Below are 7,570 nucleotides of genomic sequence, written 5' to 3' on the forward strand. Positions count from 1 at the left end.
ACAAATTAGTGAGTTGCAGCTGAGAGAAAAGATGATCAGCAGGTTGTCTATGGAGCTCGGTAATGGCAGAACAATCCGGTTCTGGGAGTATAGCTGGTTGCCGCCTGGGGTGTTGAAAGATCTGTTTCCTAGACTCTTCTCGGTTTCGACCCTTCAAGGATCTTTTATAGGGGATTGTGGGTTTTGGGATAGGATAGAGTGGATTTGGAGCTTTCAGTGGAGGAGAGAGTTGTTCCAATGGGAGTTGGATTTAGTACACCAGCTTCACAAGCTGTTACAGTCGGTCAAGCCCACCACCGAAAAAGAGGATGGCGTGGTATGGAAATTTGATAAAACAGGAGTTTACTCAACGGCTTCCTTTGGGCAGGTTTTGCATGCGGAAGTCCTACCAGAGGAAATCACAAGCTATCGCTTCACTCGTGCTGTTTGGAAAGGATTTGTCCCTCCGAGGGTTGAGCTGCTTACTTGGTTTTTCTTGGTTGGAAGGGTGAATACTAAGGATCGCCTTTGTAGATTCCGGGTTATTCCTCAGCAGGACAATAGGTGTGTGCTATGCTATAAGGATGAGGAAACTGCTTTTCATTTGTTCCTAGAATGCGAGACCACATGGCAGGTGTGGTGCGCTTGGCTGCTGGCCTTGGGACGACAGTGGAGCCTTCCAGGTACACTAAAGGATCACTTTGAAAGCTGGACGAATTTATCTGTAAGAAAGGTAGACAGAAAGAGGTGTTTCATTGGGTTCTTTGCAGTTATTTGGACAACCTGGCTAGAAAGGAATGGTAGGCTCTTCAGAGATAATACTTCCAGCGTGGAGGACATCATAAACAGGTCGTTTAGGTACTTTGAGGAATGGAGTGGTGATGACCCATTTAGGTGTTGATGGCCATGCCGAAGATAACTAGGGGTTGGTTTATTGAATTTTGTTAGTTCTTGTAGCTCTTTTAATTGCTCCACTTTATGTGTTGAGCTCCCTTTGATTCAAAAAAAAAAAAAAAACAGGAAAATAAATAGACAAGGAGATTAAGGAATGAGTCCACCTTAGTGAGGGTGACGTCTTCCTCTTGAAGAACCAATGGTGCTTTTGAGCTCCTCTATGTCTCTTCCTTGCCTTTGTTGCTCCTCCCTCATAGCTCTTGTTGAGGTCCATGATCTCTTGTTTGCTCCATCCTTTTCTTAGTGATGGCTTGTCCTCTTTAATGAGAATGTCTCTGGCCTTAGGTGCCCTAGATGGTTATGGAAAAATAAAAAGCAATGCTTTTACCACACCAAACTTAGAAGGTTTGCTCGTCCCCGAGCAAAAGAAGAAAGAAGTGCGTAGAAGAAGAAGAAAATGGAGGAGATGGAGGTGTGTGAATGGTTCGGTCTAGGGGGTTTAGGTGGGTATGATGTGTGAAAAGGAAGGAGTGATGGTTTGAATTTAAGTGGGTGGGTTGTATGATGGTTTTGGAGGAGTAATGGAGGTGATTGGTGGAGGTTAATTGAGGAAGAATGTTATGAAAAGGAGTGAAGAGGAGAGAAGAAAATGTGGGGGTCCTGTGGGGTCAAGGACTTAACATCCCTGCTCCAATTAGGCGTGTAAAACGCCCTTGCTGTGCAATCCTGGCGTTTAACGCCAGACTGCTGCCTGTTTCTGGCGTTAAACGCCCAAATGTAGCTTGTTTCTGGCGTTAAACGCCAGCTTGGTGCCTGTTTCTAGCATTAAACGCTAGACAGATGCTTGTTTCTGGCGTTTAAACGCTAGACTGCTCTCCTCCAGGGTGTGCTATTTTTAATGTTATTTTTTTATTCTGTTTTTGATTTTTCAGTAATTTTTGTGACTTCACATGATCATCAACCTAAAGAAAACATAAAATAACAAAGAGAAAATAAAATAGATATGATTAAATAACATTGGGTTGCCTCCCAACAAGCGCTTCTTTAATGTCAATAGCTTGACAGTAAGCTCCCATGGAGCCTCACAGATGTTCAGAGCATTGTTGGAACCTCCCAACACCAAACTTAGAGTTTGACTGTGGGGGCTCTGGTTAACTCTGCAGTGAGAGAAGCTTTTCATGCTTCCTCTCCATGGTTACAGAAGGAGATCCTTGAGTTTTAAACACAAGGTTGTCCTCATTCAGTTGAAGGATCAATTCTCCTCTGTCCACATCAATCACAGCTCTTGCTGTGGCTAGGAAGGGTCTTCCAAGGATGATGGATTCATCCTCATCCTTCCCAGTATCCAGGATTATGAAATCAGCAGGGATGTAAAGGCCTTCAACCTTTACTAGCACGTCCTCTACTTGTCCATAAGCCTATTTTCTTGAGTTGTCTGCCATCTCTAATGAGATTCTGGCAGCTTGTACCTCAAAGATTCCTAGTTTCTCCATTACAGAGAGTGGCATGAGGTTTATCCCTGATCCAAGGTCACATAGAGCCTTCTCAAAGGTCATGGTGCCTATGGTACAAGGTATTAAGAACTTTCCAGGATCCTGTTTCTTCTGAGACAATGTCAGTTGATCCAGATCACTCAGTTCATTGATGAGCAAGGGAGATTAATCTTTCCAAGTCTTATTACCAAATAATTTGGCATCCAGCTTCATGATTGCACCAAGGTACTTAGCAACTTGCTCTTCAGTAATGTCTTCATCCTCTTCAGAGGAAGAATACTCATCAGAGCTCATGAAGGGCAGAAGGAGGTTCAATGGAATCTCTATGCTCTCTAATTGAGCCTCAGATTCCTTTGGTTCCTCAAAGGGAAACTCCTTATTGGTCACTGGACGTCCCAGGAGGTCTTCCTCACTAGGATTCACGTCCTCCCCCTCCCTTGTAGGTTCGGCCATGATGGTTAAATCAATGGCCTTGCACTCTCTCTTTGGATTTTCTTCTGTATTTCTTGGGAGAGTACAAGGAGGAGTTTCAGTGACTCTTTTACTCAGCTGGCCCACTTGTGCCTCCAAATTCCTAATGGAGGACCTTGTTTCATTCATGAAACTTACAGTGGCCTTAGATAGATCAGAGACTATATTTTCTAAGCTAGATGGATTCTGCTCAAAATTCTCTGTCTGTTGCTGAGTGGATGATGGAAAAGGCTTGCTATTGCTAAACCTGTTTCTTCCACCATTATTAAAGCCTTGTTGAGGCTTTTGTTGATCCTTCCATGAGAAATTTGAATGATTTATGCATAAGGGATTATAGGTGTTTCCATAGGGTTCCCCCATGTAATTCACCTCTGCTATTGCAGGGTTCCCAGGATCATAAGCTTCTTCTTCAGAAGATGCCTCTTTAGTACTGTTGGATGATTCCTTCAATCCATTCAGACTCTGAGAGATCATATTGACTTTCTGAGTCAATATTTTATTCTGAGCCAATATGGCATTCAGAGTATCAATTTCAAGAACTCCCTTCCTCATAGGCGTCCCATTATTCACAGGATTCCTTTCAGAAGTGTACATGAACTGGTTATTTGCAACCATGTCAATGAGTTCTTGAGCTTCTGCAGGCATTTTCTTTAGGTGGATGGATCCACCTGCAGAATGGTCCAGTGACATCTTTGATAACTCAGACAGACCATCATAGAATATATCCAGGATGGTCCATTCTGAAAGCATGTCAGAAGGACACTTTTTGGTCAGTTCCTTGTATCTCTCCCAAGCTTCATAGTGGGATTCTCATTCTTTCTGTCTGAAGGTTTGAACATCCACTCTAAGCTTACTAAGCTTTTGAGGAGGAAAGAACTTGGCTAAGAAAGCCGTGACCAGCTTATCCCAAGAGTTCAGGCTATCTTTAGGTTGAGAGTCCAACCATACTATAGCTCTGTCTCTTACAGCAAACGGGAAAAGCATAAGCCTGTAGACCTTGGGATCAACCCCATTGGTCTTAACAGTATCACAGATCTGTAAGAATTTAGTTAAGAACTGAAAAGGATCTTCTGATGGAAGTCCATGAAACTTGCAGTTCTGTTGCATCAGAGAAACTAATTGAGGTTTCAGCTCAAAATTGTTTGCTTCAATGGCAGGGATTGAGATGTTTCTTCCATGTAAATTGGAATTTGGTGCAGTAAAGTCACCAAGCATCTTCCTTGCATTGTTATTATTTTCGGCCATGTCTCCTTCTTTTTCGAAATTTTCACTCAGATTTTCTCCAGAGAGTTGTGCTTTAGCTTCCCCTTAGCTTCCTCTTCAGAGTCCTTTCAGGTTCAGGATCAGCTTCAACAAGAATGTTCTTATCCTTGTTCCTGCTCATATGAAAAAGAAGAAAATAGAAAAGAAAATATGGAATCCTCTATGTCACAGTATAGAGATTCCTTTATGTGAGTAGAAGAAGATATGAGTAGAAGAAGAGAAATTCGAACACCAAGAGGAAGAAAAGGTTCGAATTTTGAGATGAAGAGAAGTGTTAGTAAACAAATAAATAATTAGAAGGAGGTGAGAGAGAAGAATTTTTGAAAATTAAATAAATTAAAATAAAAATATTTTTATTTTTAATTTGAAATTAAAATAAAAGTCGAAAATTAGAAAAGAAATAAAATTAACATTAAAAATTAAAATAATTAGTTAATTAAAAAAGAATTTTGAAAAAGAGGAAGGTGATTTTCGAAAATTGGAGAGAATTAGTTAGGTAGTTTTGAAAAAGATATGATTGAAACAAAAAGATAGGATTGATTGAAAAAAGATTTGAAAATCAATTTAAAAAGATAAAAAGTTAGAAAAGATTTTGAAATTGATTTTGAAAAAGATATGATTGAAAGATATGATTGAAAAATTTAATTTGAAAAAGATTTGAAAAGAAAATTAAACAGATTTGATTTTTGAAGTTAAAGTTGATTACTTGACTAATAAGAAACTAAAAGATATGATTTTAAAATTTAAAGATTGAACCTTTCTTAATAGGTAAGTAACAACTTGAAAATTTTTTGAATCAAAACATTAAATGCTAGTAGTAATTTCGAAAATTATAAAATAAAATAAGAAAAAGATTTTGAAAATTAATTTGAATATTTTCGAAAACATTAAAAGAAAAATGAAAAAGATTTTGAAAAATTTTAAAAAGGAATTCAAAAATATTAAAAGGAAATTGAAAAAGATTTGATTTTTGAAAAAGATTTGAGAAAGATAGAATTTTTAAATAGAAAATTTGATTTGACTCATAAGAACTAACAAGATTTTAAAAATTTTTGAAAAAGTCAACTCAAATTTTCGAATTTGATGAGAAGAAAAAGAGAAAGATATTTTTTTTATTTTTGAATTTTTTTAATGATGAAAGAGAAAAACAACAAAAAGACTCAAAACATGAAGATTATGAATCAAAACACATGATGCATGCAAGAACACTATGAATGTCAAGATGAACACCAAGAACACTTTGAATGTCAAGATGAACACCAATAACTTATTTTTTAAAAAATTTTACAAGAAAAGAAAACATGCAAGATACCAAACTTAAAAATTTTTATTCTTAGACATTAATAATTCAAGAATGCATATGAAAAATAAGTAAAGACACAAAACAAGAAAATATGAAGATCAAACAAAAAGACTGGCCAAGAACAACTTGAAGATCATGAAGAATGCAATGCATGAGATTTTCGAAAATAATTTTTTTTGAAAATTAAAAAGATACAATTGACACCAAACTTAAAACTTGACTCTAGGCTCAAACAAGAAACATCAATTTTTTTGGTTTTTATGATTTTATTAAATTTTTTTTTGGTTTTTTCGAAAATTATTTTGGGAAAAACTAAAAAGAAGAAATATTTTTTTTGTATTTTTCGAAAATAAGAAATAAAAGAGCTTAAAAATAAAATAAAATTACCTAATCTGAGCAACAAGATGAACCGTCAGTTGTCCAAACTCGAACAATCCCCGACAACGGCGCCAAAAACTTGGTGCACAAAATTGTGATCATCAATGGCGCCAACAACTTGGTACGTACAATTGTAATCTCAACTCTTTATCACAACTTCGCACAACTAACCAGCAAGTGCACTGGGTCGTCCAAGTAATAAACCTTACGTGAGTAAGGGTCGATCCCACGGAGATTGTCGGCCTGAAGCAAGCTATGGTCACCTTGTAAATCTCAATCAGGCGGATTCAAATGGTTATGGTGAATTGATAATAAAAAGATAAATAAAACGTAAAATAAAGATAGAGGTACTTATGTAATTCATTGGTGAGAATTTCAGATAAGCGTATAGAGATGCTTTCGTTCCTCTGAACCTCTGCTTTCCTGCTGTCTTCATCCAATCATTCCTACTCCGTTCTATGGAAAGCTTTATGTAGGGCATCACCGTTGTCAATGGCTACATCCCATCCTCTCTGTGAAAATGGTCCAATGCGCTGCCACTGCATGGCTAATCATCTGTCGGTTCTCGATCATACTGGAATAGGATTTACTATCCTTTTGCGTCTGTCACTACGCCCAGCACTCGCGAGTTTGAAGCTCGTCACAGCCATCCCTTCCCAAATCCTACTCGGAATACCACAGACAAGGTTTAGACTTTCCGAATCTTAGGAATGGCCGTCCATGGGTTCTAACTTATACCACGAAGATTCTAATATCTCGGACTCGGTCCTCTGTATTAGATATCTAAGAGATATTCATTCTAGCTTGTTTGCATGTAGAACAGAAGTGTTTGTCAGGCACGCGTTCATAGGTGAGAATGATGATGAGCATCACATAATCATCACATTCATCATGTTCTTGGGTGCGAATGGATATCTTAGAATAGGAATAAGCTTGAATTGAATAGAAAAATAATAGTACTTTGCATTAATTCATGAGGAACAGCAGAGCTCCACACCTTAATCTATGGTGTGTAGAAACTCTACCGTTGAAAATACATAAGTGATGAAGGTCTAGGCATGGCCGAGAGGCCAGCCCCCAAACGTGATCTAAAGATGAAAACTAAAGATAATCCAAAGATGTAAATACAATAGTAAAAAGTCCTATTTATACTAAACTAGTTACTAGGGTTTACAGAAATGAGTAAATGAGTAAATGATGCAGAAATCCACTTCTGGGGCCCACTTGGTGTGTGCTTGGACTGAGCATTGATCTTTACACGTGTAGAGGCTTCTCTTGGAGTTGAACGCCAGTTTGTAACCTGTTTCTGGCGTTTAACTCCACTTTGCAACCAGTTTCTGGCGTTTAACTCCAGAATGCAGCATGGAACTGGCGTTGAACGCCAGTTTGCGTCGTCTAAACTCGGGCAAAGTATGAACTATTATATATTGCTGGAAAGCCCTGGATGTCTACTTTCCAATGAGAGTGCGCCATTTGAAGTTCTGTAGCTCCAGAAAATCCACTTTGAGTGCAGGGAGGTTAGAATCCAACAGCATCTGCAGTCCTTCTTCAACCTCTGAATCTTATTTTTGCTCAAGTCCCTCAATTTCAGCCAGAAAATACCTGAAATCACAGAAAAACACACAAACTCATAGTAAAGTCCAGAAATGTGAATTTTAATTAAAAACTAATAAAAATGTACTAAAAACTAATTAAATTATACTGAAAACTGTGTAAAAACAATGCCAAAAAGCGTATAAATTATCCGCTCATCAGGCATCTCATCCCTCTTGGATATATTACTAAACCT

At 37.9% G+C, this 7,570-nt stretch overlaps 1 non-coding gene across 1 annotated transcript; it reads left to right on the forward strand.

The window, feature by feature from the left end:
- Positions 1–3,581: 3,581 nt before the first annotated feature.
- On the forward strand, positions 3,582–3,689 carry LOC148562493 (small nucleolar RNA R71). The gene has a single exon (XR_015888230.1). It is a non-coding gene; the product is annotated as a small nucleolar RNA R71 (small nucleolar RNA).
- The last annotated feature ends 3,881 nt before the right edge of the window (positions 3,690–7,570 follow it).

The sequence above is a fragment of the Arachis ipaensis genome, chromosome B6 (assembly GCF_059453495.1).
Source record: "Arachis ipaensis isolate K30076 ecotype BB chromosome B6, ASM5945349v1, whole genome shotgun sequence".
NCBI lineage: Eukaryota > Viridiplantae > Streptophyta > Magnoliopsida > Fabales > Fabaceae > Arachis > Arachis ipaensis.